The sequence below is a fragment of the Balaenoptera borealis genome (genome assembly GCF_965194805.1).
Source record: "Balaenoptera borealis genome assembly, chromosome: 5".
In the NCBI taxonomy this organism is placed as follows: Eukaryota; Metazoa; Chordata; class Mammalia; order Artiodactyla; family Balaenopteridae; genus Balaenoptera; species Balaenoptera borealis.
Genome location: NC_138862.1, coordinates 37,306,388 through 37,333,894, shown reverse-complemented (window position 1 = coordinate 37,333,894; position 27,507 = coordinate 37,306,388).

Below are 27,507 nucleotides of genomic sequence, written 5' to 3'. Positions count from 1 at the left end.
TATAAATGATTGATCAGAATAAATATGTTTATGAGAATAGACATCTATATCTTGGTTTGAAATGTATTCCTTCGTATAAAAGTGTCATCAGGTACATTTGCTGGCAGTGTAAAATCAATTTGAAAAACAGTTTCTTTTTTAAAAAACATTTTCTTAAAAATGAATTTCTCATATAATGAAAATACACTCATTCTATAACCCACAATTCCATTTCTAGCTATTTACCCAAGAATAATGCAAATATATTTATTGAAAAGTATTATATAAAATATTCATAACAGCTCTTTACCTAATAGCTTAAAACTGGAAATAGATAAGTTGCCCATTCAGTTTTGAATATATAAATATGTATTCATATATTTATTATAATATGTTCTTAATATATTCATGTAATTTATTATAACTCATAAAAATAAAGAATGAAATGATACATACAACATGATGAATCAAAATAATTTTGTTTGGAACAGAACAAAACAAACACAAAGAAATACATACTCTGTGAAACCAAAATTAATTTCCACAACAGATAAAACTTAGCTATCCTGATAGACAATAGAGCAATGATTGAACTGGAGTGAAAAGTTAACTGAAAAGGGACATGATAGAACTTATTGGTATGGGAGAATTGTTCTATACCTTAACTGGGAAGAAGTTTACACAAATAGATTTGTCAAACTTATTAAACTCCTTTCTTCCCTTCCCTCTTTCCATCCTTCCTTCCTTCAAAATTAGTCAAAAAGTCATTAAGCAGAAATAGGTGGGGCAGCATCCCAGTAAGGTACAGAGATTGCATAAATACAGGGGATTAAGTGAATACATAAATAAATACAATGGAGATCATTGGAGCCATGTTTCACACTTGGAAAAAGATTTTCAAATATGAATGCTAGAATGAATCCTAAAGTATTATATTGAACTTTGAAGTATAGTTGTGAATTACTGATATAAACATAACTGTAGGAGTGAAACTCTGTGTGTGTGTATCCACATATATAAATATACATGCATATATTTTCCTGACTTCCTCCACCAACAGGGCCTGGGATCAAAAAATCCCCAGAGAAATGAGAACACCTAGAACTTAGACCTTGGTCTATAAATATTCTCCAATAAAAGGAACCAACATTCTTTGGATAAATGATTGATTCCAGGGCTGGGACAGGAAAAGAAAATGACTCTGGAAAATTTTGTTAGACAAGAAAGCAAGGAAGTGCTCTAATAATTAAGAAGGCATATCAAAAGGACATAGAAGCCAGTTCTAAAGAGGCTATCACTGTCACTGGCCAAATTGAACAATTTAAGTTCCAAATTAAATAATAACAATATGTATGTTTACACACACACACACATTTTTTATCAAATTGAACAAAATAGGAATCCATAAGTCTATACTGATATAAATAAATAAATAGGAAAATAAGTATGTTTTTTTTGTAGTAGAATGCCAAATACAAACATAGAAGAAATGATAAAACTAGAAAATCACCCTTGGGAACCATCATCATAGCAATTAAATTCAAGCAAGTAAGAGCAATTGATGCTGAAAGAGTGACTGGAACCAGGATGAGAAATATGATAGCTGCATAGTCTCTGTGTGTCTGCCCCAAAACTACTTGTTTACTGAAGAAAAGAAAAGGAGCAACTTCTGCAGTAAAGAATCCTTTTGTGGGGAGACCTTCAAGATGGTGGAGGAGTAAGAGGTGGAGATCACCTTCCTCCCAATAAATACATCAAAAATACATCTACATGTGGAACACTCCTACAGAACACCTACTGAACACTGACAGAAGACCTCAGACTTCCCAAAAGGCAAGAAACTCCCTATGTACCTAGGTAGGGCAAAAGAAAAAAGAAAAAACAGAGACAAAAGAATAGGGATGGGACCTGCACTTCTGGGAGGGAGCTGTGAAGGAGGAAAAGTTTCCACACACTAGGAAGCCTCTTCACTGGAGGAGACAGGGGGTGAGCAGGGGTAAGCTTCAGAGCCACAGAGGAGAATGCAGCAACAGGGGTGCAGAGGGCAAAGCAGAGAGATTCACGAACAGAGGATCAGTGCTGACCAGCACCCACCAGCCTGAGACGCTTGTCTGCTCACCCACTGAGACAGGTGGGGGCTGGGAGCTGAGACTCAGGCTTTGGAGTTCAGATCCCAGGGAGAGGACTTGGGTTGGCTGTGTGAACACAGCCTGATGGGGGCTAGTGTGCCACAGCTAGCCTCGAGGGAGTCTGGGGAAAAGCCTGGAACTGCCAGAGAGACAAGAGACCATTGTTTTGGGGTGTGTGAGGATAGGGGATTCCTGCTCCATGTACCCATAGATGGCAGAGCACTGCCTAAGCGACCTGCAGAGATGGGTGTGAGCCATGACTATCAGCTCAGGCCACAGAGGTGGGCATGGACCACTAACGCTGCCACCGCTGCCACCAAGAATCCTGTGGGCAAGTGCAGGTCACTACCGACACACCCCTGGAAGCCTGTGGAGCCTGCCGCTGCCAGGGTCCCGTGATCCAGGGACAACTTCCCCAGGAGAACACACGGCGCGCCTCACTGTTGCAATGTCATGTTGGACTCTGGCACCACAGGCTCGCCCCGCATCCCAGTTATGACTACCGTACCCCTCCCTCTCCCTGGCCTGAGTGAGAAAGAGAGTCCTAATCAGCCGCTACATTAACCACCTCCTGTCTGGGCAGGGAACAGATGCCTGAGGGTGGCCAAAACCAAAGCTGAGCCCCAGGACTGTGCAAACAAAGAAGAGAAAGGGAAATTTCTCTGTGCAGCCTCAGGAGCAGTGGATTAAATGCCCACAATCAACTTGATAAACCCTGCATCTGTGGAATACCGGAATAGACAGCAATTGTTCCCAAAATTGAGGCAGTGGACTTTGGGAGCAACTTGGGGTTTGCTTTCTGTGTCTGATTTGCTTTTGGTTTTATTTTTATCTTAGTTTAATTTTTAGTGCTTGTTATCATTGGTGGATATGTTTATTGGTTTGGTTGCTCTCTTCCTTTTTTTTAAATTATTTTTTTTCCTTTTTTCTCTTTTTGTGAATGTGTGTGTGTATGTTTCTTTGTGTGATTTTGTCTGTTGAGGTTTGCTTTTGCCATTTGTACTAGGGTTCTGTCTGTTCTTTTTTGTTTTAGTTTTCTTTGGGTTTTTGTTGTCATTTTTTTAAATTTTTGCTTCTTTGTTTGTTTGTTTTATCTTTTTTCTTTTTATGAGTGTGTGTATGTTTCTTTGTGAGACTTTTTCTGTTAGTTTTGCTTTTACCTTCTGGTTTGAGATTCTATCTGTTCGTTTTTTGGTTTTTGGGTTTTTTTCTTCCTTTTCTTCCAAACCGTGTGGCTGGTGGAGTCTTGGTGCTCCAGCCTGAGCCTCCAAGGTGGGAGAGCTGAACCCAGGATATTGGACCACAAGAGATCTCCCAGCCCCACGTAATATCAATCAACGAGAGCTCTCCTGAAGCTCTCTGTCTCAACACTAAGACCCAGCTCCACCCCACAGCCAGCAAGCTCCAGTGCTGGACATCACATGCCAAACAACTAGCAAGACAGGAACACAACCCCACCCATTAACAGAGAGACAGCCTAAAGTCATACTAAGTGCACAGACACCCCAAAACACACCACCAGATGCGGCCACCAGAAGGACAAGATACAGCCCCACCCACCAGAACACAGGCACCAGTCCCCTCCACCAAGAAGCCACTAAACCAACCTCACCCACTGGGGGCAGACACCAAAAATAACGGAAACTACGAACCTGCAGCCTGTGAAAAGGAGACCACAAACGCAGTAAGTTAAACAAATTGAGAAGACAGAGAAATATGCAGCAGATGGAGAGCAAGGTAAAAACCCACCAGACAAAACAACTGAAGAGGAACAAGGCAATCTACCTGAAAAATAATTCAGAGTAATGATAGTAAAGATGATGCAAAATCTCAGAAATAGAATGGAGAAAACAAAGAAACATTAACAAGGACCTAGAAGAACTAAAGAGCAAACAAACAATGATGAACAACGCAATAAATGAAATTAAAAGTACTCAAGAAGGAATCAATAGCAGAATAAATGAGGCAGAAGAACAGAAAGTAACCTGGAAGATAGAATAGTGAAAATATCTGCCACAGAGCAGAATAAAGAAAAAAAAAGAAAATGAAAAGGACTGAGGACAGTCTCAGAGGCCTCTGGGATAATATTAAATGCACTAATATTCAGCTTATAGGGGTCCCAGAAGAAGAAGAGAAAATGAAAGGGTCTGAGAAAATATTTGTAGAGATTATAGTTGAAAACTTCCCTAACATGGGAAAGGAAATAATCAAGTCCAGGAAACACAGAGTCCCATATAGGATAAATCCAAGGAGAAACACACCAAGACGCACATTGATCAAACTATAAAAAATTAAATACAAAGAAAAAATATTAAAAGCAACAAATAACATACAATGGAATCCCAATAAGGTTAACAGCTGATCTTTCAGCAGAAACTCTGCAAGCCATAAGGGAGTGGCAGGACATATGTAAAGTGATGAAAGGGAAAAATCTACAGCCAATATTACTCTACCCAGTAAAGATCTCATTCAGATTCGAGGAGAAGTTAAAACCTTTACAGAAAAGCAAAAGTTAAGAGAATACCAGCTTTACAACATATACTATAGGAACTTCTCTAGGCAGGAAACACAAGACAAGGAAAAGACCTGCAAAAGCAAACCCAAAACAATTAAGAAAATGGTAATATGAACATACATATTGATAATTACCTTAAATATAAAAGTATTAAATGCTCCAACCAAAAGACACAGACTGGCTGAATGGATAAAAAAAAAAAAAAAGATGTGTATATATGCTGTCTACAAGAGACCCACTTCAGACCTAGGGACACATACAGACTGAAAGTGAGGGGTTGAAAAAAGATATTCCATGCAAATGGAAATCTAAAGAAAGCTGGTGTAGGAATACTCATATCAGATAAAATAGATTTTAAAATAAAGAATGTTGCAAGAGAAAAGTAAGGACACTACATAATGATCAAGGGATCAATCCAAACAGAAGATATAATAATTGTAAATGTTTATGCACCCAACATAGGAGCACCTCAGTACATAAGGAAAATGCTAAGATCCATAAAAAAGGAAATCGACAGTAACGCAATAATAGTAGAGGACTTTAACACCCCACTTTCACCAATGGACAGATCATCCAAAATGAAAATAAATAAGGAAACACAAGCTTTAAGTGACACCTTATGCCAGATGGACTTAATTGATATTAATAGGACATCCCATCCAAAAACAACAGAATACAGTTTCTTCTCAAGGGCACATGGAACATTCTCCAAGATAGATCATATCTTGGGTCACAAATCAAGCCTTGGTAAATTTAAGAAAATTGAAATCGTATCAAGTATCTTTTCCAACTGCAATTCGATGAGACTAGATATCAATTACAGGAAAAATACTGTAAAATATACAAACACATGGAGGCTAAACAATACTAAATAACCAAGAGATCACTGAGGAAATCAAAGAGGAAATCAAAAAATACCTAGAAACAAATGACAATGAAAACATAACAACCCAAAACCTATGTTATGCATCAAAAGCAGGTCTAAGAGGGAAGTTTATAGCAATACAATCCTCCCTCAAGAAAACAGAAAAATCTTTAAACAACCTAGACTTACACCTAAAGCAATAAGAGAAACAAAAAGAACAACAACAACAACCAAAAAAACCCAAAGTTAGCAGAAGGAAAGAAATCATAAAAATCAGATCAGAAATAAATAAAAAGAAATGAAGCAAACAATAGCAAATATCAATAAAACTAAAAGCTGGTTCTTTGAGAAGATAAACAAAATTGATAAATCATTAGCCAGACTCATCAAGAAAAAAAGGGAGAAGACTCAAATCAACAAAATTAGAAATGAAAAAGGAGAAGCAACAACTGACTGCAGAAATACAAAGGATAATGAGAGAGAGTACTACAAGCAACTATATGCCGGTAAAATGGACAACCTGGAAGAAATGGACAAATTCTTAGAAAAGGAAAACCTTTCAAGACTGAACTGGGAAGGAATAGAAAATATGAAGAGACCAATTGTAAGCACTGAAATTGAAACTGTGATTAAAAGCTTCCAACAAACATAAGCCCAAGACCAGAAGGCTTCACAGGTTAAGACTATCAAACATTTAGAGAAGAGCTAACATCCTTCTAAAACTCTTCCAAAAAATTGCAGAGGAAAGGACACTCCCAAACTCATTCTACGAGGCCACCATCACCCTGATACCAAAACCAGACAAACACACTACAAAAAAAGAAAATTACAGACCAATATCACTGATGAATATAGATGCAAATATCCTCAACAAAATACTAGTAAATAGAATCCAACAACACATTAAAGTGATCATAAACCATAATCAAATGGGATTTATCCCAGGGATGCAAGGATTCTTCAATATACGCAAATCAATGTGATACACCATATTAACATATTGAAGGATGAAAACCATGTGATAATCTCAATAGATGCAGAAAAATTTTTTGACAAAATTCAAAACCCATTTATGCTACAAACTCTCCAGAAAGTGGGCATAGAGGGAACCTACCTCAACCTAATAAAGGCCATATATGACAAACCCACAGCCAACATTGTTCTCAGTGGTGAAAAATTGAAAGCATTTCCTCTAAGATCAGGAAAAGACAAGGTTGCCCACTCTCACCACTATTATTCAACATAGTTTTGGAAGTTTTAGCCACAGCAATCAGAGAAGAAAAAGAAATAAAAGGAATCCAATCAGAAAAGATGAAGTAAAACTGTCCCTGTTTGCTGATAACATGATACTATACATAGAGATTCCTAAAGATGCTACCTGAAATCTACTAGAACTAATCAATGGATTTGGTAAAGTAGCAGGATACAAAATTAATGCACATAAATCTCTTGCATTACTATACACTAATGATGAAAAATCTGAAAGAGAAATTAAAGAAACACTCCCTTTACCATTTGAACATAAAGAATAAAATACCTAGGAATAAACCTACCTAAGTAGACAAAAGACCTGTATGCAGAAAACTGTAAGACACCTATGAAAGAAATTAAAGATGATACAAACAGATGGAGAGATATACCATGTTCTTGGATTGGAAGAATCAACAATGTGAAAACGACTATACTACCCAAAGCAATGTACAGATCCAATGCACTCCGTATCAAATTACCACTGGCATTTTTACAGAACTAGAATAAAAAGTCTTATAGTTTGTATGGAGACACAAAAGACCCCGAATAGCCAAAGCAATCTTGAGAAAGAAAAACGGAGCTGGAGGAATCAGACTTCCTGACTTCAGACTATACTACAAAGTTGCAGTAATCAAGACAGTATGGTACTGGAACAAAAACAGAAATATAGATCAATGGTACTGAATAGAGAGCCCAGAGATAAACCCAGACACACATGGTCACCTTATCTTTGATAAAGGAGGCAAAAAATATACAGTGGAGGAAAGACAGCCCCTTCAGTAAGTGGTGCTGGGAAAACTGGACAGCTACATGTAAAAGAAAGAAATTAGAACAATTCCTAACACCATATACAAAAATAAACTCAAAATGGATTAAAGACCTAAATGTCAGACACTAGAAAATTCTTAGAGGAAAACATAGGCAAAACACTCTATGACATAAATCACAGCAAGATCCTTTTTGACCCACCTCATAGAGAAAGGGAAATAAAAAGAAAAATAAACAAATGGGACCTAATGAGACTTAAAAGCTTTTGCACAGCAAATTAATCCATAAACAAGATGCAAAGACAGCCCTCAGAATGGGAGAAAATATTTGAAAATGAAGCAACTGACAAAGGATTAATCTACAAAATTTACAAGCAGCTCATGCAGCTCAGCATGAAAAAAAGCAGACAACCCAATTCAAAAATGGGCAGAAGACCTAAATAGACATTTCTCCAAAGAAGATATACAGATTGCCAACAAACACATGAAAGGATGCTCAACATCACTAATCATTAGAGAAATGCAAATCAAAACCACAATCAGGTATCACTTCACACTGGTCAGAATGGCCTTCATCAAAAAAATCTACAAACAACAAATGCTGGAGAGGGTGTGGAGAAATGGGAACCCTCTTGCACTGTTAGTAGAAATGTAAATTGATACAGCCACTATGGAGAACAGTATGGAGGTGCCTTAAAAAACTAAAAATAGAACTACCATATGACCCAGCAATCCCACGACTGAGCATATACCCTGAGAAAACCATAATTCAAAAAGAGACATGTATCACAATATTCATTGCAGCACTATTTACAATAGACAGGACATGGAAGCAACCTAAGTGTCCGTCAACAGATGAATGGATAATGAAGATGTGGCACATATACAGAATGGAATATTACTTAGCCATAAAAAGAAACGAAATTGAGTTATTTGTAGTGAGGTGGATGGACCTAGAGTCTGTCATACAGAGTGAAGTAAGTCAGAAAGAGAAAAAGAAATACCATATGCTAACATATATAGGGAATCTAAAAAAAAAAAGGTTCTGAAGAACCTAAGGGTAGGACAGGAATAAAGATTCAGACATACAGAATGGATTTGAGGACATGGTTGTGGGGTAGGGTAAGCTGGGATGAAGCGAGAGAGTAGCACTAACATACAGACACTACCAAATGTAAAATAGATAGCTAGTGGGAAGCAGCTGCAAAGCACAGAGAGATCAGTTCAGTGTTTTGTGACCATCTAGAGGGGTGGAATTGGGAGGGTGGGAGGGAGTCACAAGAGGGAGGGATATGGGGATATATGTATACATATAGCTGTTTCACTTTGTTATACAGCAGAAACTAACACAACATTGTAAAGCAATTATACTCCAACAAAGATGTTAAAAAAAAAAAAAAGAATCCTTTTGCTGATCCCAACTCAAGTGATTAATCAAGCATCACAAATATGGAACAAATTCAGATTGTATTGTACCTGTTGGAATGCAGTAAGAATACACAGTATTCCTGTGATGTTTCTGCCCAGAAGGCCTAATTTAAATCTAAACATGAGGAAATACCAGACAAACAAATTTTAAGGACAATTCTAAAAAATACTATTCTGTAATATTCAAAAATGTATAGGATATTAAAGTCAAGAATGACTGAAGAATTTTTCTGGATTGAGTGACATCTAAATGTAACATGAAGGCTTCCTTGGTGGTGCTGTGGCTAAGAATCCACCTGCTAATGCAGGGGACACATGTTCGCTCCCTGGCCTGGGAAGATCCCACCTGCCACAGAGCAACTAAGCCTGTACACTACAACTACTGAGCCTGCACCCTAGACCCCATGAGCCACAACTACTGAGCCTGTGTGCCAGAACTACTGAAGCCCGCACGCCTAGAACCCATTCTCCACAACAAGAGAAGCCACCAGAATAAGAAGCCCACTCACCACAATGAAGTGTAACCCCCACTTGCCACAACTAGAGAAAGCCCACTTGCATCAATGAAGACCCAACACAGCCAAAAATAGAATAAATAAAATAAATACATTAAAAATAAATAAATAAATGTAACATGAGATCCAGAATCTTTTTGATGAAAGGCTATTATTGGGACAATTTTTGAAATTTGAATAAAGTACCTGGATTTAGGGTAAATGGGACATTTTTTACTGTTCTTTGATTTTTTTGTAACTTTTCTTAACTTTAATTTTTATTTTATATTAGTGTAAAGTAGATTTACAATGTTGTGTTAGCTTCCAGTGTACAACAAAATTATTCAGTTATACATACACATATATCCATTCTTTTTCAGATTCTTTTTCCATATAGGTCATTACACAATATTGAGTAGAATTCTCTGTACTATACTGTAGGTCCTTGTCGATTATCTATTTTATATATAGCACTGTGTATGTGTTAATCTCCAAATCCTAATTTATCAATCCCCCTACCTTTCTCCTTTGGTAACTATAAGTTTGTTTTGGAAGTCTGAGTCTGTTTCTGTTTTGTAAATAAGTTCATTTGTATCGTTTTTTTTAAATTTCACATATAAATGATAAAATATATTTGTCTTTCTGTGATTTACTTCACTTAGTGTGATAATCTCTAGGTCTGTCCATGTTGCTGCAAATGGCATTATTTCATTCTTTTTTATGGCAGAGTAATATTCCATTGTATATATGTACCACCTGTTTATCCATTCCTCTGTTGATAGACATGTCTTGGCTATTGTAAATAGTGCTACAATGAACACTGGAGTGCAGGTATCTTTTATAATTGTGTTTTTTTCCCAGATCTATGCCCATGAGTGAGATTGCTTGATCATATGGTAGTTCTATTCTTAGTTTTTTAAGGAACCTCCATACTGTTCTCTATAATGGTTGTACCAATTTACATTCCCACCAACAGTGTAGGAGGGTTCCCTTCTCTCATGCCCTCTCCAGAATTTATTGTTTGTAGACTTTTTCATGATGGCCATTCTGATAGGTGTGAGGTGATATCTCATTGTAGTTTTGATTTGATTGCTCTAATGATTAGTGATGTTAAGCATCTTTCCATGTGCTTTTTGGCAATCTGTACGTCTTTTTTGAAGAAAGGTCTGTTTAGGTCTTCTGCCCATGTTTTGATTGTTTTATTTTTTGTTTTTTTTGTTATTGAGCTGCATGAACAGTTTGTATATTTTGGAGATTAATCCCTTATAGGTCACTTCATTTGCAAATATTTTCTCCCATGCTGTGGGTTGTCTTTTTATTTTGTTTATGGTTTCCTTAGCTGTTTAAAGCTTTTGAGTTTAATTAGTTCCCATTTGTTTATTTTTATTTTTATTTCCATTACTCTAGGAGGTGGATCCAAAAAGATACTGCTGCAATTTATGCCAAAGCATGTTCTCCCTATATTTTACTCTAGAGTTTTATACTGTCAGGCCTTACATGTAGGTCTTTAATCTGTTTTGAGTTTATTTTTGTGTATGGTGTCAGAGAATGTTCTAGTTTCATTCTTTTACATGTAGCTGTCCAGTTTTCCCAGAACCACTTATTGAAGAGACTGTCTTTTCTCCATTGTATATGCTTGCCTGCTTTGTCATAAATTAATTGACCATAGGTGCATGGGTTTATTTCTGGGCTTTCTATCCTGTTCCACTGATCTATATTTCTGTTTTTGTGTCAGTCCCATACTGTTTTGATGACTGTAGCTTTGTAGTATATTCTGAAGTCAGACTATAGAGGAGCCTGATTCCTCTGTCTCCATTTTTCTTTCTTAGGATTGTTTTTGGCTATTTGGAGTCTTTTGTGTTTCCATACAAATTAAAAATTTTTTTGTTCTAGTTCTGTGCAAAATGCCATTGGTAATTTAATAAGGATTGCATTGAATCTGTAGATTGCCTTGCACTGTATAGTCGTTTTGACAATATTGATTCTTCCAATCCAAGAACATGGCATATCTTTCCATCTGTTTATGTCATCTTCAATTTCTTTCATCCACATCTTATAGTTTTCAGAGTACAGGTCTTTTGCCTCTTTAGGTAGGTTTATTCCTAGGTATTTTATTTTTTTGATGCATTAATAAATGGGATTGTTTCCTTAATTTATTTTTCTGATCTTTCATTGTTAATGTATAGGAATGCAAGAGATTTCTGTGTACAGTAAATCCTCTACATATGAACCTTCAAGTTGTGAACTTTCAAAGATGAGAAAATGCATCTTGTTCCAGCAAGGAACCACAACCTGTGCCATGAACGTCAGGCATGAGAGAAATTGCAGCTTGCCTTCCATCTCCTATTGCTGGTGATCCTTCAGCTCTACCATCTTCCACCTCTTCTCCCTCCTCCAGTCAGTAACCCTCCTTGCCTGTTCACTTGATGCCAGTCCCTGTATGCCAGCTGTTGTACTGTACTACTGTACTTTTCAAGGTACTATACTGTAGGATTAAAAATATTTTCTTTATTTTTTGTTTGTTTTTATGTATTGTTTGTGTAAAAAGTATTATAAGCCCACTACAGTACAGTACTATATAGCTGATTGTGTTAGTTGGGTACCTAGGCTAACTTTGTTGGACTTACGAACAAACTGGACTTGTGAACGCACTCTCGGAACAGAACTCATTCGTATGTAGGGGACTTACTGCATTAATTTTGTATCCTGAAACTTTACCAAGTTCATTGATGAACTATAGTAGTTTTCTGATAGCATCTTTAGGATTTTCTACAAATAGTATCATGTCATCTGCAAACAGTAACAGTTTTACTAGATTATTTTGTTCCCTTGAAATGAATTCAAAATAAGTAGTAAAAGGGAAAGCAATACTTATTGAACTGCACATCTTGTTTATAGGTATACCTGTAATGTATTCCTCATTGTCAGTTTTATCCTTTTACTCATATAAATTCAAAAGGCACAGGATGAAAGATCATGAAACTAAAAACTCAAAGTGAAATTGGGTCATTTGTAGAGACGTGGATGGATCTAGAGACTGTCATACAGAGTGAAGTAAGTCAGAAGAGAAAAACAAATATCATATATTAACGCATACATGTGGAACCTAGAAAAATAGTACAGATGAACCAGTTTGCAGGGCAGAAACTGAGACACAGATGTACAGAACAAACGTATGGACACCAAGGGGGGAAAGTGGAGGGGGGGGTCGTGGTATGATGAACTGGGAGATTGGGATTGACATATATACACTAATATGTGTAAAATGGATAACTAATAAGAACCTTCTGTATAAAAAAATAAATAAAATAAAATTCAAAAAATAAAAATAAAAAATAAAAACTCAAAGTGAACAGTTCTCTAAAAATAAAGGACCGGGCTTCCCTGGTGGCACAGTGGTTGAGAATCTGCCTGCCAATGCAGGGGACATGGGTTCAAGCCCTGGTCTGGGAAGATCCCACATGCCGCGGAGCAACTGGGCCCGTGAGCCACAATTACTGAGCCTGCGCGTCTGGAGCCTGTGCTCTGCAACAAGAGAGGCCGCGATAGTGAGAGGCCCACGCACTGCGATGAAGAGTGGCCCCCGCTTGCCACAACTAGAGAAAGCCCTAGCACAGAAACGAAGACCCAACACAGCCATAAATAAATAAATTAATAATTAAAAATAAAGGACAGTTGACTAATAAAAAATTAAAATATATCCAGTTTTATGCATGCTTAAAAGTATATATCTGCTAATATTTACTGGATTAACAACTATTTTAATTTTGAGAATATTCAATAATGTGAGGATTTCGATAAACACACACTCATGTAATGTTGGTGAGTGTAATATAAAATATTAAAATTGAAATCAATTTGGGAATAGCTATGACCAGTTGCTATTAGATTTCTGAGAATATTTTTGCTTTGCATCTCTTTTCTTCTAGTTTTAATTTTGGTAATGGTGCCTTTTCTAAAGAAGATGTCTTTATTTAAGTCTAATCAAAATCATCAGACTTATGCTTATTTTTTATTATGTTTTCATTTAATGGTGAATTATAAAAATGGTTTTCTGTACCCAGTATTTTTCAATTATAAAAATATATTTTGTTTAAAATTCTGACTGGATTCTGTCATTCATTCTAATTTCTTATTCAGCAAAAACAATGGCACTCTTTATTTTCTATACCAATTTTTTACTACCATGTGAATGTCTCTCTTTTTTTTTTAATTCTATATACCCATATGCTTTCCATTGCATCTTTAATGGTTTGATTTTCCTAAAACATTGAAGTGTTGATAATGGTTTTTACTGCTTCCAGAAATAGAGAATAGAGATTCTAATTTGTCTCACTCTTTGAAAACTGATTTCAATAAGATTTAGATTATATCCATATCTATACATATCTATCTTTATATATAGATATATATACAATTGTTTCTCTTCATATATGTATATGTATAAAATCAGTTGTTTTTAACTGTAAGCTTTTGCTGCTTGATTTCTCTTTATATTGGTAATTTAACAGTTAAAATTTGTATACGGTGTTTTGAGCTTCCAAAATACTATTTTGAGTTCCAAAATACTATTTTTTTTTGCTATTGAAAGATGTATTAATCTAGAAAAAGAGATAACATTATGTTTAATCACTATATTTGCTGTATTTGAGACCCTTAGGTCTCAAGCTATTGCAATCCAGTCCACAAATACAGGTTCAGGTGGAGATTTTTTTCTCATGTATACATGCCAATTCAACTCCTACTAGATTCCAAAGCTCATTCAAATCTCAATTTTGCAATGGTGTTCTGGTATGTTGAGTGGTTGAAGGAATTCATATGGTTCACATGGTCCATGCAGTAGCCTAGAAGGACCCCAAGCAAAGTCTCAGGACATTGATTATCATTATTCTTATCAACAAGATAGCTGACAGCAGTTTATCCATTAATCTACCAACAAATATTTAGATTCTCTACGTATTTTTGGCTATTATGAATAATGTTGCAATGAACATGGGAGTATAGAGGTTTCTTGGAGATAGGGATTTATTCCTTTGGTAATATATCTGTAGGTGTGATTTCTGGATCATATGGTAATTCTAATTTTAATTTTTTAAGGAACCTCCATACTGTCTTCCATAGTGGCTCCACCAATTTACATTCCCACAAACAGTGCACGAGGGTTCCCTTTTCTCAAAACTTGTTATTAGTTGTCTTTTTGGTAATAGCCATTTGGATAGATGTGAGGTGATATCTCATTGTGGTTTTGATTTGCATTTCCCTGATGATTAGTGATTTTGAACATCTTTTTATATGCCTGTTGGCCATCTGTATATCTTATTTAGAAAAGTATCTATTCAGATCCTTTGCCCATTTTATGAGTTTTTGGTTTTTTGATGTTGAGTTGTATGTTCCCTTTGTATTAACCCCTTATCAGATATATGGCTTGCAAATATCTTCTCCCAGTTAGTAGGTGGTATTTTTATTTTGTTGACAGTTTCCTTCACTGTGCAAAAGATTTTTAGTTAGATATAGTCCTATTTGTTTATTTTTGCTTTTGTTTACCTTGCCTGAGATGATATATGCCCAAAATATTATTAAGACCTATGTTAAAGAGCATATCACAAAGCTACAGGCATCAAAACTGTGTGGTACTGGCACAAAAATAGATACATAGATCAATGGAACAGGATAGAGAGCTCAGAAATAAACCCATGCACTTATGGTCAATTAATCTATGACAAGAGTGTACTGCTTATGTTTTCTTCTAGAAGTTTTATAGTTTCAGTTCTTACATAAAGTCTTTAATCCATTTTGAATTTATTTTTGTTCATGGTGTGAGAGATTAGTCCAGTTTGATTCTTTTGCATTTTGCTGTTCAGTTTTCCCAATGCCATATATTAAAGAAACTGTTTTTTCCCCATTGTATATTCTTGCCTACTTTGTAGTAGGTTGATTGTCCATATAAGTGCAGTTCATCTCTGGGCTCTCTATTCTTTTCCATTGATCTATGTGTCTGTTTTAAATCAGGGAGCATGATACCACCAGCTTTGTTCATCTTTAGGTCTTTTGTGTTACGTTACAAATTTTAGAATTGTTTTGTCCTAGTTCTGTGAAAAATGCCATTGCTATCTTGATAGGGATTGCATTGAAACTGTAGATTGCCTTGGGTAGTATAGTCATTTTAACAGTATTAATTCTTCCAATCCATGAACATGGTATGTATTTCCATGTTTTGCGTTTTCTTCAGTTTCTTTCATCAGTGCCTTAGAATTTTCCAAGTACAGGCCTTTTACCTTCAGGCCTTTCAGAATTTATTGCTAGGTATTTTATTTTTTTTGATGTGAATGTAATTGTAAATGAGTTTGTTTTCCTAATTTCTCCTTCTGATAGTTTGTTGTTAGTGTATAGAAATGCAACAGATTTCTGTATATTAATTTTGCATTCTTCAAATTTATTTACCAAATTTATTAATGAGTTCTAGTAGTTTTTTGGTGGTGTCTTTAGTATTTTCTATGTACAGTATCATGTCATCTAAAGTGGCAGTTTACTTCTTCCTTTCCAATTTGGATTTCTTTTATTTTTTTCTTATCTAATTGCTGTGGCTAGGATATCCAATATTATGTTGAATAAAAGTGGTGAGAATGGGCATCCTTGTCTTATTCCTGATCTTAGAGGAAATGCTCTCAGCTTTTTACCATTGAGTATGATGTTAGCTGTGAGCTTATCATATATGGCCTTCATTATATTGAGGTGTTTTCCCTCCATACCCAACTTGTTGACAGTTTTTATTATTAATGGAGGTTGAATTTTGTCAAAGGCTTCTTCTACATCTATTGAAATGGTCATATGATTATTATTCTTCAATTTGTTAATGTGGCATATCACACTTCATCATGGTGTATGCTCCTTTTAATATATGTTTGAATTCAGTTTTCTAATATTTTGTTGAGGATTTTTGCAGCTATGTTCATGAGTGATATTGGCCTGTAATTTTCTTTTTTTGTGATATATTTGTCTGGTTTTGCTATCAGGGTAATGCTGGTCTCATAGAATGAGTTCAGAAGAGTTCTTCCCTCTGCAATTTTTGGGAATAGTTTCAAAAGTATAGGTGTTAACTCTCCTCTAAATGCTTGGTAGAATTCACCTGTGAAGTCGTCTGGTCCTGGACTTTTAATTTTGGGGGAGTTGTTTTATTACTGTTTCAATTTCATTACTGGTAATTTGTCTGTTCATATTTTCAATTTCTTCCTGAGTCAGTCTTAGCTGATTTTACACTGCTATAAATTAGGCCATTTCTCCTAGGTTGTCCACTTTACGGGCATATAATTGTTTGTAGTATTCTTTTATGATCCTTTGTATTTCTGTGGTGTGGATTGTAATTTCTCCTTTTTCATTTATTTTATTGATTGGAATCCTCTCTTTTTTTCTAGTTGAGCCTGGCTAAATGTTTATCAGTTTTGTTTATCTTTTCAAAGAGCCAGCTCTTATTTTCAGTAATCTTTCCTATTGGTTTTTGAGTCTCTATTTCAACTCTGATCATTATGATTTCTTTCCTTCTACTAATTTTGGGTTTCATTTCAGTTCTTCTTTTCCTAGTTCATTTAGGTGTAAGGTTAGATTGTTTATTGGGAAGTTTTCTTGTTTCCCAAGTGTCCTATATAATATTTTGATTCATTGTAGTTTTGTATTCCCTTGACTCCAGGTATTTTTTATTTCTTCTTTCATTTCATCAGTGATCCATTGGTGATTAGCAGCATACTGGTTCGTCTGCACATGTTTGTGTTTTTGTGTGTTTTTTTCCTTGTAGTTGATTTCTAGTTTCATAGTGTTATGGTCAGAAAAGATGCTTAATATGGTTTCAATTTTCTTGAGTTTACTGAGACTTGTTTTGTGACCTAGCATGTGATCTATTCTTGAGAATTTTCCATGTGCACTTGAAAAGAATGTGTATGTGTATTCTCCTGCTTTTGGATGGATTGTTCTATATATATCTATTAAGTTTATTTGGTCTAATCTGTTATATAAGTCCTGTGTTTTCTTATTGATTTTCTGCCTGGATGATCTGTCCATTGATGTGAGTTGTTAAAGTCTCCTACTATTATTGTATTTCTTCAATTTCTCCCTTTTTGTCTGTTAATATTTGCTTCTTGTATTTAGGTGCCTCTGTGTTTGGGGCATAATAGTTATAATTATTATATCTTTATCTTGGATTGATCCCTTAATCATTATGTAATGTTGTTATTTGTCTCTTTTTACATTACCTGTTTTAAAGTCTATTTTGTCTCATATAAGTATTGCTACCTTGGTTTTCTCTTCATTTCCATTTGCATGGAACACATATTTCCATTCCATCACTTTCGGTATTTGGTGTCTTTAGATATGAGGGCAGTCCCTTTTAAGCAGCACATATATGGGCCTTTTTTGTGTGTACATTCAACCAGTCTATGTCTTATGATTGGAACATTTAGTCCACTTATATTAAAGTAATTATTGATAAGTATTTACTTATTGCCAGTTAATAAATGTTTGGGGGTTGTTTTTATAGTTCTTTTCTTTCTCTTTTTTTTATTATCTTGTTTTGTGATTTAATCACTATCTTTAGTATTATGTTTGGATTCCTTTTTCTTCTCTATGTGTGTATCTATTTTAAAATTTTGTTTTGTGGTTACCAGTTATTGTGGATATAGATGATTTTACTACTTTTGTCTTTTAATCTTCCTACTAACTTTATATGTCTTTGACATACTACATTTACTTTATATTTGCCTTTACCAATAAGCTTTTTCCTTTTGTAATTTTCTTGCTTCTAGTTGTGGCTTTTTCTTTTTTGCCTAAGGAAATCCCTTTAACGTTTGTTGTAAAGATGGTTTGGTGGTGCTAAACTCTTTTAGCTTTTGCTTATCTATAAAATTTTGATCTCTCTATCAAATCATTCAGATTTGATGGTATAGTATTCTTTGTTGTAGGTTTTTCCCTTTCATCACTTTTAATATATTGTGCTACTCCCTTCTGGCCTGCAGAGCTTCTCCTGAAAAGTAAGCTGATAGCCTTATGGGAATTCCCTTGTACATAAATTATTGCTTTCCTCTTGCTGCTCTTAATATTCTTTGTCTTTAATTTTTGCCATTTTAATTACAGTGTGTCTTGGTGTGGTCCTCTTTGGACTGAACCTGTTTGGGACTCTTTCTGTGCTTTCTAGATCTGATGTCGATCTCCTTTCCCAGATTAGGGAAGTTTTCAGCGATTATGTCTTCAAATAGGTTCTCTGATCCTTTCTCTGTCAGTTCTCCTTCTGGGACCCCCATAATGTGAATATTAGTATGCTTGATATTGTTCCAGAGGTCTCTTAAGCTGTCCTCATTTCTTTTTATTCTTTTTTTCTTTTTTCCCTTTAGCTTTAGTGATTTCTACTACACTGTCATGCAACTCACTGATCTGTTCCTCTGTATCATCGAATCTACTTTTGATTCCTTCTAGTGTATTTTTCATTTCATTTATTGTATTCTTCATCTCTGTTTGGTTCTTTTTTATATTGTCTAATTCTTTGTTAAAAATATCTAAGTTCTCACTCTGTTCATCCGATCTTCTCCCGAGTCTTTGAATATCTTTACAAACATCACCTTGATCTTTTTATCAGGTAGATTGCCTATCTCCACTTCACTTAGTTCTTCTAAGATTTTTATCTTGTTCCTTTGATTGGATCATATTCTTCTGTCACCTCATTTTGCCTAATTTGTTGTTTTTATTCCTATGTATCTGGTAGGTTTTTTATTTTTCCCAGCTCTAGTGGAGTGTCTATTTCTCACAGCTCTCTGGCTCTCCCAAAAGTAAATCTCACTGGCTTTCAAAGCCAAATGTTCTGGGGGGCTCATTTTCCCAGTGCAGGACCCCCAGGCTAGGGGTGCCCAATGTAGGGCTCAAACCATTCATTCCTTGGGGAGAACCTCTGCCATTATAGTTATCTTCCCAATTTTGGTTCACAAACCCAGGGGTATTTGTCTTGACTATACCACACGTCCAGTCCCCCTACTCATCTCTTTGTGGTCCCTTCTTTATATCTTTTGTTGTAGAAGATCTTTTCTGTAAGTCTTCTGTTTTTCTCTTTTTTATTTTTTCATTAATATTTGCTCTGTAAATAGCTGTAATTTTGGTGTATCCATGGGAGAAGGTGAGCTCAGCGTTTTCCAATTCCAACATCTTGGTCCAGACACTGAATAGACCAGCTGTTTGATCTTGGACTTGTCAGGTTCCAGAACTCAATTATTGCAATAGCCTCCTGTTTCCTTCCTTGTCCTCAATCTTCATCTAATCCATTTTCTCACTTTGGGAGCTTGACCAGGTTCCCACAGTAAATATTGGAGAAAAATTCCCTCAGTCTTCTGAGGAGAGAGGAAGAAGAACCATTTCTTATATTTTTTAATTCTATTTCTTACGCTTTATTTCCTCATGACTACCTTGTTAAGATTAATCCATGTAGTTATGCATATATAACTGGCTAGCTGCTTCAATTGATACTACTCTGTGATATACCTGTATCACATTTCAGTTATTTATTCTTTCAATGATAGACAATAGGTTGTACAAGTTTTTGTATTCTTCAGTGGACTTATATGAGGATATCTCATACATATAATTCCTGGCTCACTGTTTGTGCATGCACTTAATTTGACCAAGAATAGACAGACAACTCTTATGAATAGCTACACCAAGTCACCAGGAGCTCTACTTCCCCATGTCCCAGCAAGACTCACCATTGTCCAATTTGATAGGTTTAATATGATACCTAATTATTTTTATTTCCATTTATATGACTACTAATGAATTATAAAAGATCTTCATATCCAGCTTAGTTTATGAGTTTCCTCTTTTGTGCATTGCCTATTCATCTCCTTGGCTCATTTTTCTATTTGGATTGCTATCAGTTATAGTTGATTTAACAGTTATCAGTATATTTTAGTATAATCTCTATATGGTAACTATTATTTCTTTTACAGTTTTATGCATTCTTTCATATTTTATATTTTTATGTTATCTTGATTTAACATCATTACTCTTTCATCTTTTGTTTGTTTGTTTTCCTTCATGGTTAGTGCTTTCAAACTCTTGTTTGAGAAATTCTTCATATTATTTTAGTAGCAATGATAGTCTTTAACAGTTTTGTTTATTGACTGTATAGTTTTACTTTTCATAACGTTTTTAAACCATCTGGAGTCCACCTTTCTATGTGGAGTTAGGTAGAGATCCAAGTTTATTTTTTCCATGTAATGAGCCAATTTTCCCCACACTATCTAATAAACAATCTGTTCTTTCTACATGCATTTGTGATGCCATCTTTATCATGCATTAAGTTTTCATATATTCATGAGCATGACTCTGAGAAACATTAGGAGGAGGCAGTTGGCAAAGTCTGTGGTCCAGGAAGAGGAGGTAGAAAATAAATGTCTGTGAATGACTGGTCAGGCCATGTAAGATTGCATCAATTTCACTCTTACATAAGGCATTGATCCTGCCCTTATATTACCACGTTGCCTCAGATTGCTAATATAAAGAATCGATAAATAAAAGTACAGTGGAATTTAAAATGTTTCTTTGAAAGTATTATCTCTTCACTTCTCATGGTCAAGGTCTGCAGCCACCAGTCTCCTACATATACTGACTTTCCAGAGACTTCAGTCTCTCTACAGATTTCTCAAGTTGTTGCATTTATTGCTGTTGTTTGTTACCAGAACCCACATTTCCCTTTAGCTGTTGTAGTTACTCTAGGTTTACTTCTCTTAGCAGACTGTGTTTGTTATTATATGTCATAAACCAGAATCTGCTCAATGCCCTCTTCATATGACTCATTTTTCCTAAAGCTTCGCAAAACTATGTTATCATCCTCTCTTCTATGCTGCAGCCAAGGCGTTTTTCTTCTTAATTTATAGAAAACTATTTTTTGCCTTCCTCTTTTCTGGTAGGCTTAGGCTTTTGGAAACCTATCTTCTAGGATTATTGTTTGAGATAAGGAATCACAGAACCTCGTACCTGGTTAAATGGGAAATAAGAAAGGGAAAAATATGGGAAAGCATTAATATTTTTAAAAGACACTTTCATGTGTTTATTAATGGAAATTAAGAAGAATCTGTATACCACATTACGACAAGTTCTAATGCAGTATATATTTATATAATGCTTTATAATTGACAATGTGCTTTTAAATCCATGGATTCACAGAAATGTAAGTTGGTAAAGCATATTCACCTCACTAATGTGCGTATGCATGAGGTTCATTTGGCATCTCACAATGTAGGGCCAGTTATATTGATTCTCCGGTTTTTAACACACAGTAAGATTTCTTTATTATCAGCAATTTCCAACTAACTCTCCACATATGGTTGTACTGCTTAAGGAATTTTTCATGTTAACTAACAAAAGTGCCTGGCCTTTCCTTATCACACATTATTTTACTGAGCTACCAATTATTATGCCCTGAGGAAGAGAAACTAATTTTATTATTAGCTTAGGTACAACACAACTAGGAAGTTAAATCTACTACAGAAAATCACTTCATATAAATTCTTTTAAAATTAACTGCACTTTTAGATTATTCATACCACTGTTTTTCTCCAATAGCATGGGTAAGTGAAAGTTGATGAAATTGCTAAATTGAGTTCTTCAGAACAGCAAACTGGAAAGTTTCCAGGAAGTTAACACTTTTCTCGATTGAAGATCAAATCATTTATTTTAAGGGATAGTCTCTTCACAGTATCACCCCAGAGCATTTGAACTGGGGGTTTCAAAATCACAGTTTGAAGTTTCTCATCTCACCAACTCCCACATTGAAGCTAGGGTCGAATATGTTGAAGTTATGAAACAATATACTCTAAACTAGAACCAAAGAATTAAAAAAAATGTGGAAGTTGTAGAAAGTCAATCCTATTTTTTTTCCTACTTTCAGACTTTTAAACTTAAGGGGGAATAATGTCTTCTGAAGTCTTTATATGTTTTTACATAATCACCAATTTTTAAAAAATCATATTTATGTCTTGTTTAGAGGCTATACTTATTTGATCATTTTGATGGAATTGCATGAATAATTAAAAAATATTGGTTTGCAATACTGGAATGACTGGTTTGTTGATTGGCTAGAAAAATTGATTACTTATTTTAAGGTTGTATAGGCCATAAGATTATATTGCTCTCTATTGGCTCTTTTGGTATTTCATGATACACCCAAATTTATCACATATTCTGTCCCCTTTAGTTTTTTCAACATCTTAATTTCCAAAGTGTTTCAATAACCTAAATAATTAGTGTATCCCACTGCCATTTTGGTAATAAAACCCAAAGGTAACTTCCCTTTTCCTGGTTTCCTAGTGGAGTCCTTCTGATGATACATCTCCCTGAGAGGAGATTTCATTAGCCAGTTCTGGATAACACTTTTCCAGCAGTTTCTGACAGAGGCACTCCAGTGACTTCTCTGCCACACAGTGGCCTGGGCTGTGCTTTTCCAACAAGGCCTTGATCCAGCCCTGGGTGGTCTTCTGTGGGTGCTCCATCTCACTTCTAGGGGTAGCAGCTACACTTAAATATGTTACTCTTATGTTCTCTAGAGTTCTCTTTACTTCTTCCTAACCAATTCTCATTACTCTAATCCCTTATTATAGTTAATAATTTTGTATGTTAAACTCTTCAAATTAATGTGTGGTTTCTATCTTCTGATTGAGTCCTGATTAACATACACAGAGATGATGGCAGAGTGAGGTTGAACAAGATTTTCACTTCCTGTTGATTGCTTACAAATAGAGAGATGATTTTAAAAATAATAAATGCTAATAAAGTTTATTCTCATGGAAAATATAATCCCACAGAAAGCTGGCAAAACTTAAAATGAAGAAGGGAAGGGACAGATGCCAATGTCCTCAATTAATGTGATGGGATAAACAGGTGGTCAGAAAATGAACATGATCATCAAGAACACAGGGAAATTCATATGGTGAAGACTAGTCATTTATTTCAAGATACAGTTTCTTCAAAATTTTACCTCAGGTTATTTAAACTGGATATCAAGAGCCCAAAGAATGTGTGGGTTTTAAAAGAGTGTGAGACTTAAACTTTGAAACTAAAAATATAGAATTAAGAAAATATTGGTTACTAATTTCCCCCCTTTTCTACCTTTGCTATGTAAAATATACATGAATGTGAGATTTTTCATTAAAGACAGTTTAAGAGAAATTGGTTTCCTTGATGAAAAGCCCAGGTTCATTTACCAGTTTTTTTTTTTTCCTACTCTGAAAGAGTACTCTATTTTTTGTTGTTGTTGTTGTTTAGTGCTTGCTTATATTTAATTGGTTTTTATAGTATTTCAATTAATTGTTTAATTTGCAAAAGAATTCAGTTAGCAATTTTTTTGGTCAACAATAGCTACACTTTTGGATAATGTCCAGGGACCTTGGATATGTAATTAGAACAGATAGCAATGTAAACAAAATGAAACATTCCTAGCTTCTTAAGCATAACATTTAATTAATTTAACATATATTAAGATAACTAATTTTGAGATTTCAATTGAGAGCAGTTATGGAAAATATTTTGATCACTTCAAAAACTATATAGTGAGCTACAAATATATAGTATGTCAAGTATGGCTTTTACATGTTCTCAAAATTTTGTATTGAACTGCCAAGCGTGCATAAGCCATGTGAATAGACAACCTACAAATAAAGTGCCAGATCACCATAAGAAAAAGTTTATTTAGTGGACTCTGAACTTAAGAGAAAAATCCAGGGTAATATTTAATTTTACTTGAATTTTAAAAAGTCAGATGATTTATAGCCAATACCAAACTAAAGTCTCATAAATAATTGAAAATCACAATCTCAATGATTTCTCTTATCATAAAAATGACAACTTCTAAATGTTTTTTTTAAACAGGTACTCTTTGTAAACAGTTCTTTGGATAATTTCTAGATCAAAGATTTCCAAAAGATTTTTAAGGCAATCAAATCTAAAAAATTCATTGTGCGTTATAGTCTCATTGCCTTTAATTTAAATAAACTGATTTACTATTTCACCTTAAATCATTTCCTGATAATATAAAAATCTTTGAAAAAGAATTTAATAAGCAATAGAGCTATCAATTTTGGTCCAAGCGATTACCATTTCATTTAACAAAACAAATACATTGAAGTATTTCTTACTATTCAGGCTTTGTCTGGTACTTTAACTTTGTCCAATTGCTCTTTAAGGGTGCTATTTGACCACACCTGTGGTAAAGCCTAATTTTAGCTTTTAGTCCTATGTTTCATCTTTGGAAACACTGTGGAATTTAATAGCAGGCACTCTTCTAACTAATCTAACTGAGGTAGAGTTCTGATTTTGATAAGTGCGCTTTTATTTTGTTTCCAATATGAAATTTTGGCCATTCTTTTTAAGCAAACTGACATCTACTTTTTGTTTTTCTTCACAAGGACAGATGGTCAGTTTATTTTTTCTCAGAAAACATTCCCTTTCCTAACATTCTGCTGCCTGCTCATGCTCCTCAAAGACCGTATGGTGTCATCTTTGGACCTCCCAATGGTAACTGCTTTCCTTTGCCCCCTCTGTGGTGCATGGAGTTACTGCCTAACCACCATGCTCAGACTACTGGCTGAGCCTTCCTCCGAATTTGAAACAGTGTAACTATACCTCCTTACATCCTCTATTCTGGTTTGCTACACTGTTTTCATTGACAGTTTGTTAGCAACCTTGAAGGGTTAGTAAGTTATATAACTGTGATCCATTCTAGTATCATATCACATTTACAGGTATTTAGGCATAAGACATAAAACTGGGAACATTAGATAAAATTTTATGACTTCATGAGAAAATTACTAATGGCATTTGTTGAGTAGATAATATTATTTTATGTGCCTTACTTCTGAACTTTGGTAGTACTAGCTTTTAAAGCATTATAATACTTTTCTTTTGAAAGGTCTGAGATACCATTTTACATTGGTTTTGTATATGATCATAGAAAATATTGTATAGCATTGTGTCAGATTAACATATTTATCATCTATTAGGAATTTCATTTCATGTTTTTATTTTAATTTATGTGACTACAAACTTATGTGTAGAGTTACTAAGGAGGGAACAATAAATGGGGCATAAAATGACTTGTATTCTTAGTAAGGATAATGTTTCCTAATAACCTTAGTTCTTGGGTATTATCTTTATAAGTATTTATGATTTAATGATGAAACTGTCTACTAAGATGTCAAAAATAGTTAAAGATAGTAAGCAAATTATGAAGCATATAGTCTTATTTCGATTATTCCCTTGGGATATATCTGCTTTTTAATATTGTCTCATTATTTTTTTGAGACCAAAAATATCTCCCCCATTTTATTTGCTTATTACCATGTGTGATTCAATATTTTCCTTAGAATTGAAAAAACTCAAGTGTAAAACATATTGATAAAAGTTGTCATAGGAAATAGCAACCTAACAATTTTTCTGCTTACTAATTAAATTAATTCTTAAATGTCTATGAAATACTCTTTCCTGCAAATGCACCAGAAGGAAACACTGAAATTTCTGATTTATGATGATCAGGTACTATTCTGTTTACTAGTGTAGCTGCTGGACTCTTACCATAACCAGAGTGAAAATTATAGAAAACTAGTTTAGCCCAAACATATCCATGATCTGAAACCAAGACAGAACCTTGGGGTAGATGAGATTTCTCATCTCATATTTGCCATGGGTTGGAGTCCAGCACATTTTAGCTGGGTCCTCTATTTAGGATCTGACAAGGCTGGAATCAAAGTGTTGGCTGAGTACGTCCTCAACTAGAGTTTTGACTAGAGAAAAGTCTACTTCCGAGCTCCCTCACGTCGTTGGCAGAAATTTATTTTCTTGCAGTTAGATAACTGACATTCCCATTTTCTTAATAGTGAGCAGGGGACCTCTCTAAATTCCTAGAGATCACACTCAGATCTTTGCCATATGGCCCTCTCCATAGGCCCTCTCACATTTCAAATGTCTTCCCTCAGGAAGGGTTTAGTTCCTTTTAAGGAATCACCTTATTTAATCAAGTCTATCCAGGATAATCTCCTTCTAATTAACTCAAAGTCAACTGATTTAGGATTTTAATTGTATCTGTAAAATCCCTTCAATTCTGCCCACCATTCAAAGGGAGAAAATAATACAAGTTGTGTACATCAAGAGAGAAGAATGTTTGGAGTCATTTCAAAATTTTGCCTACCATGGTGGTTTTGCTGATAGAATAGGAATGGCTAGGGGAATCCAAAAGGAAAGCTGAACAAAATGCTTATACTCTTACTTTTCATTATAAAAAAATTGTATGCAGTAATTTTGGAACACTAAAATAGATGAAATGTTTTAAAATATATTTCTCTTTTGTCCCATGTAATGTGGTAAATTAGCCTTAGTGTTTTAAAATATATAGATATAAAGAAGCATACATTTATCTGAGATAATAATAATAATAACAATAATAATAAATTATGTAGTTTCATATTCCTTGACTTTGCCCACAGAAAAGTCTACCTTTTAGTTCTCCTTCTCTATCAAATCTCCAATAGCATCTGGTGAGATATTTATCTTTTACCCCTTTAACCAATTATTATTTATGAAATGTCCAGAGCAACAAAGTCTTATAAAAAGTTTAATGATTTACTGGTATAGAGATGGTTACCACTCCCCACTTAATGCACAGTATTTTACTTCTTTTCCCAAACATGCCTACTGCAAACTGTAGATAATTGATTCATATGCCTATCTCTGACACACATGCAATTTTTTAAATATTTGTTTATTTTTTAAAATTTTATTTATTTTTGGCTGTGTTGGGTCTTCATTGCTGCACACGGGCTTTCTCTAGTTGCGGCAAGTGGGGGCTACTCTTCGTTGAGGTGCCCAGGCTTTTCATTGCAGTGGCTTCTCCTGTTGTGGAGCACGGGCTCTAGGTGTGTGGGCTTCAGTAGTTGCAGCATGTGGGCTCAGTAGTTGTGGCTCGTGGGCTCTAGAGCGCAGGCTCAGTAGTTGTGGCTCGTGGGCTCTAGAGCGCAGGCTCAGTAGTTGTGGCGCACGGGCTTAATTGCTCCACAGCATG